At 48.1% G+C, this 12,946-nt stretch overlaps 1 pseudogene; it reads left to right on the top strand.

Annotated features, from left to right (window-relative positions):
- The first annotated feature begins 11,717 nt into the window (after positions 1 to 11,717).
- On the top strand, positions 11,718 to 12,907 carry LOC125546710 (annotated as a pseudogene).
- Positions 12,908 to 12,946: the final 39 nt, after the last annotated feature.

Below are 12,946 nucleotides of genomic sequence, written 5' to 3'. Positions count from 1 at the left end.
TTAAGGCCTCCTTTTAATAGAGAACCGGAACAAAGCATTAACACATAGTGAATACATGAACTCCTCAAACTACGGTCATCACCGGTAAGTATCCCGATTATTGTCACTTCGGGGTTAACGGATCATAACACATAATAGGTGACTATAGACTTGCAAGATAGGATCAAGAACACTCATATATTGATGAAAACATAATAGGTTCAGATCTGAAATCATGGCACTCGGGCCCTAGTGACAAGCATTAAGCATAGCAAAGTCATAGCAACATCAATCTCAGAACATAGTGGACACTAGGGATCAAACCCTAACAAAACTAACTCGATTACATGATAGATCCCATCCAACCCATCACCGTCCAGCAAGCCTACGATGGAATTACTCACGCACGGCGGTGAGCATCATGAAATTGGTGATGGAGGATGGTTGATGATGACGATGGCGACGGATTCCCCTCTCCGGAGCCCCGAACTCCAGATCAGCCCTCCGGAGAGGTTTTAGGGCTTGGCGGTGGCTCCATATCGTAAAACGTGATGAATTCTTCTCCTTGATTTTTTTCTCATCGAAACTCAATATATGGAGGTGGAGTTGGAGTCGGAGACGCAACAGGGGGCCCACGAGGTAGGGGGCGCGCCCTAGGGGGGCTAGCGCGCCCCCCACCCTCGTGGCAAGGTGGTGGGCCCCCTGGCCTCTATCTTTTGCAGGTATTTTTCTTATTTTCTGAAAAGTCGCTCCGTGAAGTTTCAGGTCATTCCGAGAACGTTTGCTCCTGCACATAAATAACACCATGGTAATTCTGCTGAAAACAGCGTCAGTCCGGTTTAGTTCCATTCAAATCATGCAAGTTAGAGTCCAAAACAAGGGCAAAAGTGTTTGGAAAAGTAGATACGTTGGAGACGTATCAGAATCCCCTACCACACTCCTTGGCCGAAGTTGAGTCTAGTCGATGAAAACTGTTTTACTAACATGACTATGCGGCCTATGGGCCCACGTCACCATTGGGTGGTATTAGGATCTTTTACTCCTCGATCCTTACTCTGGGATTCTGATCTCTCTTCTATTCGTGTTAAATGATTTTCTAAAATCTAACTTTAGGTTCTCAAAAACACTTTCTCCCGGAGAGCCCCTTCAGTCCAGATGATCGCCGGCTGCACCCGAAGATTTCGAAGTTACTCTCTGATACTCTTTCAAGACTTTGTGCCCGTTGCTTTTGCAATTCCCTACCACCGAAATATCCCTATGGATAAATACATACACTCGCCGTTCTTACTTTTATTCCCAGTTGATCTTGTTATTACAAGACACCCTGAAATCCTCTCTATTGTTCCAAGATTATTTTGTGCCTACTGCCTTGTAGTTCCTTGCCACCTGAATACCCCTACGAATAATTTCTCGCCCTTATCGAGTATCCGCTCATCCCCAGTTGTTCATGTGTTTTGCAATGGTCTTCGAGATACCATTCGATCTTTCGAAAATCCTCAACCGCCTATTGCTCTTGAAATTCTTGCTTGCACTATGGTTAATCCCATATGTCCCATAATCTTAATGGCATCCCTTGTCATTATCATTTTGAGTCTGTTGACTCAATAAGTTGCGAATTCTTGCAATCCCCAATCAGATTCTAGAATTCATCCTTCTGGCTCAGACGGTGTTTTGAACATGAGCTGGTTCTCGACCAATCAAATTGTCGTCGATTGTACCCCTAAGGCTATTCAACTTATCCATCCTTAATTAGAGCGTTTGCTTCTGATCCCTTGATTTGGAAATCATAATTCTTTTGCATTTGAGCTTTGAATTAGTTAGTTGTTTCTATAATCTGATCTCCATGCATTCTTTCTTCCTCTCGTTGAGTACCGATGCTCACATCAGATCCCTTGAGGACCACCAGACCCGTTGTTGGATTTTATCCGACAACGTCCTTCATATTATATCACTTTGGAAGTTCCTTCCCTGATACATAATGCCATTGGTAAATCATATTCTCTGATTTGGCCAACCATGCTTTGCTTTCGAGCTGGTGATATTTACTCTTGAAGCTTGTGGTATATGTTTCTAAGATACCCAATGGGTTGAACCTATGCCTTCCTTAATGTTTGAACCCGAAATGTTTCACGGGTCATACTCCTCTGGTAATTCACCATGTAAGTTTTGACACTAAAATTATTTTTATTTAGAGCAGTGAATGAATGGTCATGCATTGGAGAAGTGGGAGTCGACCTTGAACTTGTGTTCATGCCCATGAAAACGATGTAGATCTTATCATTAAAGCTTCTCTTAAATTAATTATTCCCTTGGTATAAGTTCATCTTATATCTGGGATCTAGCATTTTTGCAATCGTGGTTCCGACCATGTTGTCCTTTAAATACCATTTCCTATGCAAGTTTAAGCACTTTCTTCTACAAAGCAATACCCTAGTCCAACCTCTACTTTGATCTGTCGTCGAGTATTACCCCCCTGGTATCTCGAGATTATCTTGGAACTGCATAACTTCTTGTGACTTGTGAGTTCTTCATCAAGTACTACATTCTCACTGATTACAATTTTTCATGGGCTCTGAGTTATTAAACACTCAAAGACACCGATAACTGAACCGAGTCCGCACTACGGTTCAACAACTCTTAGTAATCTTCTTAACTTGCAAGTTTGTACTTGATCACGTCATCCCAAGCCTGATCGGCTATATCAGTATCGTGCTGATTTTAACTGTGCTACCTGGTCCTTATTTCCGGAGCACCAATTTCGGCGATGAGCTAAGCCTAAGTCGATCTTCCTTGTCTTGTCGTTTCACCTCAAACAACAAGCTTGATTCCGAGTTGGTGCCATATTCATGGTTCCAATAATCTTTCTCTTTGCATTAGTCATGTTGCTTGATGTAGCCGTTGTTCAATCGCTTCTTCGTGGAGCCTCTCGACAAAATTTGCCATGATCATCATCAGCATTCTGAGCTCTTCTAGGATATCAATTGAATTCATAATGAGAAATACCATCCTTGCCCTCAATGATTTGCGTTATCATCGACCACTTTATTGCCTTTCATTCAACACAAACTTGTTCGTGTTTCGTGTTATACCTTGAGATCCTTCTATCCAGCATTTGTTATTTACCTTGGAGGATTACCATCTGTTATGTTAATAATGTCGTGAGAATTTCACCACCTCTTAAGTAATTCTAGATGTAGTGATGCTTCTCGCAATCACCATTCTTTCTTGCCCCCCGTGTTGAGTGAACTCTGTTGTGAGGATTTAATATCTCTAGCAACCCTATTGTTTCAAAGTGAATGGCCGATAGTTTCGTTATCGAGTCACCATTCTAACATGGATCGTGCAACCCAGCCCATATTTTGGGTGCACCTTTCAACCAATGTTTAATTATGTATGTTTTCCTCGAGCATACCTCATTATATCATTTGATGTGACAAATATTATCTCATTGTTCACCTAATTGTGGAAATCCATCTTTTGGAAATCTCGATGGATTGTCGCTGAGTTCATCAGCCACCTCCTCATTCTCTCCTTGGTTTAATGATGAACTTTTGTCCCGGAACTCGCTTCCATAGTTCATTTCCCAAGAATCTTACAATGTCATCTCGTCAATTTGTGTTGCGCCATTTCTTCTCAGGCATCCCGAGTCTGAGGTATCCCGACACCAATTAGATCTGAACCTCAATCAGATATGATGGTGGGAACATATTTCCAAGAGTAATAACAATGGTCTTTATATGACCCGGTAAGGTGATATCGTGCCTAGCACACCTGGCCGGAGGACCTATTGTTACCGTTTCCTTTTTAGCAAGGCTATCCTTTCTTACATGAGGAAATTGTAAGACTTATTCTACAAGCCGTTCCTGATGGATCCTTTGTGTATCCATAGCTTGATCTTTACCTGATGACCATGTCAATGCTATCTCGAAGCATGTCTGTGGTACTCCAATCATCAATAAGAACAGTTGAACCAATGCTAAATTTTATTTATCAACTATCCAAACACCATTGTATGGGTAATGTCATGAAGATTCTCTCCCCTTTCCTAAAGGGTTTTCTACGTTATATCCTATCATGGATATCATGCTCTGCTTGCTCTTGGGAAGGATATACCCCTCAAATATGTGTTTAATTTTTTCCCCATTGGTTTGTTTAAACTGATAATCACATTTTCCTTTCGGTTGGTTTGTTTACCCTTTTTGGTGATCTACACATAATATAAGCAGTAATAATTCTCTGCTTATGTAACACCTCAGTGTACCACTCTGTCAGTAAGACCCTGTTACTTTTGTTGATGACATTCCAGTAACCACCGATGGATGAGAACTTTGCCTATTGGTCCGCCTCATTCAACGAGCAGGGAGATGGTTCTCTTTGTCGCCCTTGGTACCGATGTTGTTGCCGACATAACCGACAGACAATCCTCTGACATGCCTTGCTTACATGATCATGCAAGACGTCACCGCCCTTCCTGCTTTAAACCCACATTGTGGGCCCATAACCCACAGTTCCATAGGATCGAAACCTGACTCCACTATAAACCCCATGTTCCCAAGGTTGTTCCTCGCGTGTGGCCTCGTAAGTAATTCATGAGCCACCTTCCGAGAGATCATCAATTCTGTTATCAGACACAACACTTATTCCCATAGGTCTTAAGCACTCTCACATTCCGATTCAGGCAACGAATGATTGCCTATCAGCTTGGAACTTCTTATTACACCTTCTTACTCTACTCTTGATGACTTTCTTGAATGTCAACACAAGAGATGCCTCTATACCTCATTCACCAAAATAGCCCCTAGGTACCTAACATGTGTTGAACTCCGTCCTTCCCGAGTTTTCCACTTAACTTTCCCTAAGTACGACGGGGATACTGAAGAAAGGGTGACGACTTCATCATGATGACATGAAGAAGAGAAATTAAGACATTAATGTAATAGATCAACCTCTTCGAGAAGAGCAACCAAGACCGAGAAGATCCGTTAGAATTTCACAATCACAAATTTCCCCCTTACACCACCTCTTAAATCTCGGGACGAGATTTCTTGTAGTGGAGGAGAATTGTGACGCCCGGATAATTAAGCTACAGTAACCCTCTGGAAATGATGCCACGTCACCTCGGTCAGTGTTGATAATCTCACGTTAATTCAAAACCGTTCAAAATTCAACTTCAAAATATGGCAAACAACAAAGTTTTAAAACATTAAAAAATGTTTGGACTGTGCCAAATATTACATAGGTAATTATAGTGAAAAAAGCACATGTTTAAAAAATACTTAAATGCCCTAAATTAAATAAAACAGAAAAGGAAAAAAATAAAAGAAACGAAAACACAAAAATAGAAAAGAAAACTATCAAAAAAAGGACCCCCCCACTGGGCCAACTGGCCTAGCTGGCCACCAGGCCGACTAGGACGGCCCACCCCCACACCTCCATAACCCCCCCATGACACCCAAACCCTAATCTGTCGCCCCACTCCCCCCACGTCGCCACTCCCTCTCCCTCTCTCGATCCGATCTAGATCAGGGGCCAACCTCCCCACTCCCCTCGCTCCTCGCCCCCTCTGCTCGGTCCAGACCGGGCCAACGCCACCCCGACCCCATCGTCCCCGACGCGCTCGCCGCCCGGAGCGCCTAGACCTCGCTGAAGCCACCCCGCCAGCCTGCCTCCTCATCCCTCTCCTCGTCGGAGCGTCGTCCCCGTCCGCCACCCCGAGCCCCGCTGTCATTACCCCACGAACGCCGGTGAGACGACGAGCCTCCCCTCTCCCCCTGTCGGACGCCATCCGCCACGCCCGGCCCGCACTTGGACCAGCCACATCGGCCGCGCCCAGCTCGCCTCCGCACGCGCCCTGGCGCGCAAGCCCGCACTGCTGCCTTGCTCGATGCCGCCAGCCACCGCGCCCTCCCCCGCTCGCCTCGACCACATCGGCCACGCGCTGCATCGCCCGGCCGCGCTCACCGCAGCCCTGCCCCACCCGGTGCTCGCGCCGTCCGCTTCGGGCCTCGCGCGCAGCCGCGCCCTATGCGCGCCGCCTGCCCGTGTTGCGCCCTTGCTCGCGGTGCGCGCCCCGAGCCCACACCCGCATGTGCTGCTCCTTCCTGCTCGCCCTGTCTCGCGCCAAGGAGCCTCCGCCACTCTTGCCGTGGCCTCGCGCGCCCGTCGTCCGCCTACGGCCGCCCTGCTGCGTGTCGGCAGCCGCGGTCCTCCCCATGCTCCGCCCGGTCGCAGCAGCCGGAGCTCCACGCCGGTGCGCTGGCGCCCGCGCCCACCAGCCGCCCCACGGCGCCCAGTCGGGTGCGCCCCCACGGGCTAGCGCCCGTTTGGGTTGTGCCCGTTAGCACCCAGCGCTTGTAACCCGCATCGGCCCCCTGGTCGAATGACACATGGGGCCCAGCCCCCAGAACGTTAAAAAAAGGAAAGAAAAGGTATTAAAAATATAATAATTAAAATATTAATTAAAGAATTAATTAACTTAATTAATCCGGATTATATTAACCTAATCATCTAGTTAAAGCTGATTGACCGGTTTAATTACTATGAGACTATGACAAGCGGGACCCACTAGTTAGTTTGACCAGTCAACAGTCAATGCTGACTGGGCTATTGACTTTGACCGGCCCCATCAGTCAGCCTCTATTGACTGGGCAGTTGACCAAGTCAACTGAGCCTACTGGTCAGCCACCCCGGGCCCATCTATGGGTACACTTCTATGTACCCATAGCAATTTAACATTTAATTTCTGAATTAAAAATAATTTAGAAAATGATTTAAAACTTTAAAAATCAATATAAAATAATCCGTAACTCGGATGAAAATACATTGTACATGAAAGTTGCTCAGAACGATGAGACGAATTCGAATACGCAGTCCGTTCATCCGCCACACACCCCTAGCATAGCAAACATGCAACTTTCCCCTCTCCGGTTCATCTGTCCGAAAACGCGAAACACCGAGAATACTTTCCCGAATGTTTACCCCCTTCTCCGGTATCACCTCCTACCCCGTTAGGGCACACCTAGCACCGCTCATTGTCATGTCATGCATATGTTTGCATTATATTTATTGTTTCTTCCCCCTCTTCTCTCGCTAGACACCGAGACCGATGACGCTGCTACCCAGTACGACTATGGTGTTGACGACCCCTCCTTCTCGGCTGAGCTTCCAGGCAAGCCCCCCCCCCCTTGATCAACCTGATATCGCCTATTCTTCTCTCTACTGCTTGCATTAGAGTAGTGTAGCATGTTACTGCTTTCCGTTTATCCTATCCTGATGCATAGCATGTCCTTGCTACTACTGTTGTTACCTTTACCTGCAATCCTAAATGCTTAGTATAGGATGCTAGTATTCCATCAGTGGCCCTACATTCTTGTCCGTCTGCCATGCTATACTATCGGGCCGTGATCACTTGGGAGGTGATCACGGGTATATACTTATATACATTATATGTGATACAGGTGGTGACTAAAGTCGGGTCGGCTCGTAGAGTACCGGCAAGTGATTCCGATGTGGGGGCTGAAGGGGCAGGTGGTTCCATCCAGGTAGTAGTGGGCCTGGATTCCCGACGGCCTCCGACTGTTACTTTATGGTGGAGCAACAGGGCAGGTTGAGACCACCTAGGAGAGAGGTGGTCCTGGCCCTGGTCGGCGTCCGCGGTTACTTCAAAATAACACACTTAATGAGATCTTGGTATTTGATCCGAGTCTGGCCACTGGCCTATACGCACTAACCAACTACGCGGGAACAATTATGGGCACTCGACGTCGTGGTATCAGCTGAAGCCTTCATGATATTAGCGACTGAGCGGCGCGCGCCGGATTGGACTGGAACGCCTACTCTTGTATTAGGGAGGCTAGGTCTGCTTCCGGCCGCCCACGCAACATGCAGGTGTGCAATGGGTGATGGGCCCAGACCCCTGCGCCATAGGATTTAGACCGGCGTGCTGACCTCTCTGTTGTGCCTAGGTAGGGCTGCGACGTGTTGATCTTCCGAGACCGGGCATGACCCAGGAAAGTGTGTCCGGCCAAAGGGGATCGGGCGTGTTGGAAAATGTTGTGCACCCCTGCAGAGAAGTTGATCTATTCGAATAGCCGTGTCCCTCGGTAAAAGGACGACCCGGAGTTGTACCTTGACCTTATGACAACTAGAACCGGATACTTAATAAAACACACCCTTCCAAGTGCCAGATACAACCCGGTGATCGCTCTCTAACAGGGCGACGAGGAGAGGATCGCTGGGTAGGATTTATGCTATGCGATGATACTTGGTAAACTTACCATCTACTCTCTTCTACATGCTGCAAGATGGAGGCTGCCAGAAGCGTAGTCTTCGACAGGACTAGCTATCCCCCTCTTATTCTGGCATTCTGCAGTTCAGTCCACATATACTACCCCTTTCATTTGATACCAATGCATATGTAGTGTAGCTCCTTGCTTGCCAGTACTTTGGATGAGTACTCACGGTTGCTTTGCTCCCCTTTTTACCCTTTCTATACCCGGTTGTCACAACCAGATGATGGAGTTCAGGAGCCAGAGGATCCCGAGGATGATTCTACGTGGAGTTCGACTTCGAGGAGTAGTTAGGAGGTCCCAGGCAGGAGGCCTTGCCTTATCGATCGTTGTTACTTTTGTGCTAGCCTTCTTAAGGCAAAACTTGTTTAACTTATGTCTGTACTCAGATATTATTGCTTCCGCTGACTCTTGTGTATTTGGGCTTATGTATTTGAGCCCTCGAGGCCCCTGGCTTGTAATATAAAGCTGCTATTATTTTAATTTGTGTCTACAGTTGTGTTGTGATATCTTCTCGTGAGTCGTTGATCTTGGTCGTACACATTTTCGTGCATGATTAGTGTACGGCCAAATTGGGTGCGTCACAACTGGTGAGCAAGATATGAAAATGCAGTCAAGGTGCATCTCCAAAGCGGACCCGTAAACCTTCTGCAGCCGTTTGGACCGCGCTATCCGAACCGCGGAAGCCATCCAATGCGACCCTGTATCGGTTCACGAGACGGCCCGGACGCGATTTCCCCCGCAAAATAGAGACAAAAGTGAGGAGGTTTATGGAAGTTCTGACACGCGAAACGTACAAATCCGACACCCCAGGCCCCACCCAAAACCTTCCCGGACCCCATGACTCCATCCTCCCCATTTTCTCTCCTTCCTTATTTTTTTCTTGTCATTGCCGCCGCTCCACCACCCCGGCCACCACGCCACACCCCTACCGAAAATATGCGTCTCCGTCACCTCCGGCTATCCAGCAGGGCTCCCCGCCGCTTCTCCTCCATCTCCGTTCAACCCCCTAACCTCCGACCGCCCCGCCAGGTACCATCCTCTACCATGCCCGGCAACTGTTCGATGAATCACCGAAGCTGAAAATAGCTGGCCCTTCTTGTTTATAGCAATGGATTCTGATTTGGAGTACATATACGAGCAGTATGTTGAGTCCTCCGACGGCACGTCGGACGAGGAGGAGTACTGTGATGATGCAAACGGTCCTTGAAGACGCGGAGCGTGCGAAGGAGCATGTTCTCAATTTCAAGGGCTCGATCAAGGGAGGTGATGACATGTTGTGTGATCATGCACAACATGATCGTCGAGGATGAGGGTGAAGATACTGCCGCAGCTCTGGAATTCGAGAACATGGGTGGTCCTATCCAAACTTTCGGACCAGAATCCGGCCCCATTTGAGGAGTTTATTCAAATGTGCCAAAAAATTTGGCATCAACCAACTCACGAGCAACTTAAGAAGGATATGATTGAGTATCAGTGAGTGGTGAAAGGGGACAATAATGTTGGGATGTAAAATAGTTGAACTTTTTAAAATTTTAACTAGTGCTGCATGCGGCTATTTGAACTTCTGTGCCCTTTGCATGTGACTACTTGATCGTGCGGACTAGGGAAAAAATCCAAAAGCCGGATGTATACGGCTACGATTGGATGGCTGCCTCTCGCATCCATGTCCACGGACTGGTCCCCCTATCCGTGAATGGATGCGGGAGGTTTTTTGCGGGTTGTTGTTGGAGATGCCCTAAAGACGGTATGCAACAATTAACTAAATTTAGCATTATTTATGGTGCCTCGGCTATCTGTAATAGAAGCTGGAAAATGTTGTTCCGATCAATATTTGGACCTGAGGAAACTATTGCATTGGTCACGTTGCAAGATGTCTTTAGGCCTTGCTTTCGGGAGTTCCGGATGTGGTGTTGTGGCACCTCACCACTCCGGGAAACTTCATGGTGGCGGATCTCTCGGCGGTAGAGGAGTGGAGCGGTGGATTTGGGTTGCCGGGGGCGAGAAATCGGAGGGGAAAGAGGGAATTCCCCATTTGCCGCTCGTTGCGTCGAACTGTCGACGCAATGTACAGAGCTGGCGATCGAAGCGCTTACCTAGGCCGGCCCGTTAATCTATTGGGGCACTTTCCGGTTTTGGGAAACTTCTAGAAGGTTCCTTGAAGCGTTTTTTTTTCTTTTTCGATTTTCTGTTTCTTTTTTTCCTCTCTTTTTTATTTCTTTTCTTTTTCTTTTTTTCGTTTCCTTTACATTTCAAGTCCATTTTTTAAAAACAAATCAGGTTTCAAAATTTGTCCAAAAACTGGAAAACAAAATGTTCATAGTTTTAAAATATTTTCAATTTTGTAAAAATTGTTGTGCTTTCAAAAATTGTTCATAAATTCACATAATGTTCGCATTTTCAAAAAATTGTTCGGGCATTTCAAAAATTGTTCTCATTTTCCAAAAATTGTTCGGAATGTTTTTGTTCATTTTTGGAACGTTTCAAATAATGACCGGGATTTCAAAAATGTTCATGTTTTCAAAAATTGTTCTTGTTTCCAAAATTTTGTTCACCTATTCGAAAAAAGTTCACTTTTCAAATTTGTTTGGAATTTTTAAAATTGTTCTCCGTTCTAACTTTGGTCTAAAAATAAAAAAATATGTTCATGATTTTGAAAATTGTTCCCATTTTGAATCTTTTTCACAAATTCGGAAAATGTTCATATTTACGAAAAAATGTTTGGAATTTTCAAATGTGTTCGCCATTTTCATAAATTGTTCGTAAGTTCAGAAAATAACGTAAAATTTGGAATATTTTGTTAGGGATTATTTCAAAAAGTGTTAAGTCTTCTAGCGCTATTAGTTTTTAAAACCTGGCAATGCATATCTGTCACCATATTTGTTCTCGCGTAGTGGTACCAGCTAGCGTGCGCGAGTAGGCAGTCGTGAGTTTGAATCCCAGCTATGTTGTAATAACTTTTTGCGATTTTTCACCATCGCATTCAGAGCACACTGCAATGGGCCGGCCCAGTCGGGCGCACCCCTGTGCGATGGAGCACGTATCTGCCGCAGAATGCGGCACATAGGACCTCCAGGGGAAGAGGGGATTGCGGTGGCGGGGCAATAGAGTTTCATCCCGTATAGCGACTGCGGATCCGTAGATATACTGTTGGGAGTTTCTGAACCACTATAAACATTTTACGGGCCGAGGCGATTATACGGAGTCTAATCCAAAAAAAACAGGTCAAACACGTATAGTCGCCGAAATTATACGGATCGGGCGCTTTTACGGTGTCTGTTAGAGATGCTCTAAGGCCGGCGTCAACTTCTCCTGGGCTTTGGGCTCGTGCATCTTCTTGTCTTGACCTTGAAAAAAAAATCGTGCCCACCCCTACCTGCTCCAATCCTTCGTTCGCCGCCGCCTCCCAGTCCGGCGACACCACGCTCGATCCGAATTATGGCTACGGCGATGAGTCGGGCCCGAGCATTTCTGTATCTGGTGGTCGAGAGATGCAGGCACCCGTTGCAGTCTCTCTACACGGTGCACCGCATACCGCCGTGGTCCCTCTTCTTCTCCGACAAGGACGGCCGGCGACGAGCGCAGGCGGCCGAGGAGGCCGCGTCGGAGATCAGGGAGGGCCGCCTGCCTCCCCCGATCGTGACATTGTACCCGTCGGCCGGCGACCTTCCCATGAACTTCGTGCTCTTCGGCCGCGGCAGGGACAAGATCGCCGCCACGGACCACCTCGGCCGCGCGCTCCTCTACGACGACGCGCTGCGCGCCGTCTCCGGGTGCCGAGCGCGGAGGGCCCGAAGCACGCCCCCGTGTCGGTCTCCGTCGGTGACGACGCGTTCTTCTTCAGCAGCCCGCCCGACGACGCGCACGAGCGGCCCGTCGTGGAGGCGCTCGCCGACGACACCTACTGGTCGCGCAGGTCGGAGATGCACTGGCGGTACGTCCCGCCGCCGCCCTACGCGACGCAGCGGCCCGAGGAGGGCCGCGAGGCCGGCGCGTACGACGGCGCCGTCGACGCCTACACGGTGGTCGGCGAGACGCAGCTCTGGGTCTCCGCGAGGGGCCACGGCACCTACTCCCTGAACACCAAGAAGATCTCCTATGGCATCAAGGGCAACGAGGTCCGCCATGGCGAGTGGAGCAAGGTCGGCGACTGGGCCATGCCGTTCCACGGGCGCGCCTTCTTCGCCCCGGAGCGCAGGCTCTGGTTCGGCTTCTCGGAGAGGGACCAGAGCGTCCTCTGCGCGGCGGACCTGCGGCAAGCAGGCGCGGCGGCCGGACAACCGCCGGTGGTGAGCCACGAGTGGGAGGGTTTTACCGTGCCCTGCCAGGCGGCGGTACGGTCGTTCCTCCTGCACTTAGGCACCGGCGACGGCCGGTTCTGCGTCGCCAAATTCTCGCACGACGCGAGTGGTTGCGGTGTGGCCATGCTCACCGGCGTGGAGGTCGCGCGCTGCGTCGACGGCGTAGCCCTGTGCCTCGTCAAGCATAAGACGTACAGCTACGGAGGATTATTAGGAGATGATGACAAACCCGTCTGCCTACTCGAATGGAAAAATAATAATGATCATGATATATTCCTCTTTTTAATAATTATAATGATAATGATAACGGAGTATCAAAGTTAGCATGTGTTGCCATTTTGTGTTGTTGTAAAGTGGAAATGCAAAGGCAGTACAATT

The sequence above is a fragment of the Triticum urartu genome, chromosome 3, assembly GCF_003073215.2.
Source record: "Triticum urartu cultivar G1812 chromosome 3, Tu2.1, whole genome shotgun sequence".
In the NCBI taxonomy this organism is placed as follows: domain Eukaryota; kingdom Viridiplantae; phylum Streptophyta; class Magnoliopsida; order Poales; family Poaceae; genus Triticum; species Triticum urartu.
This window is presented reverse-complemented; position numbering and strand designations above follow the sequence as displayed.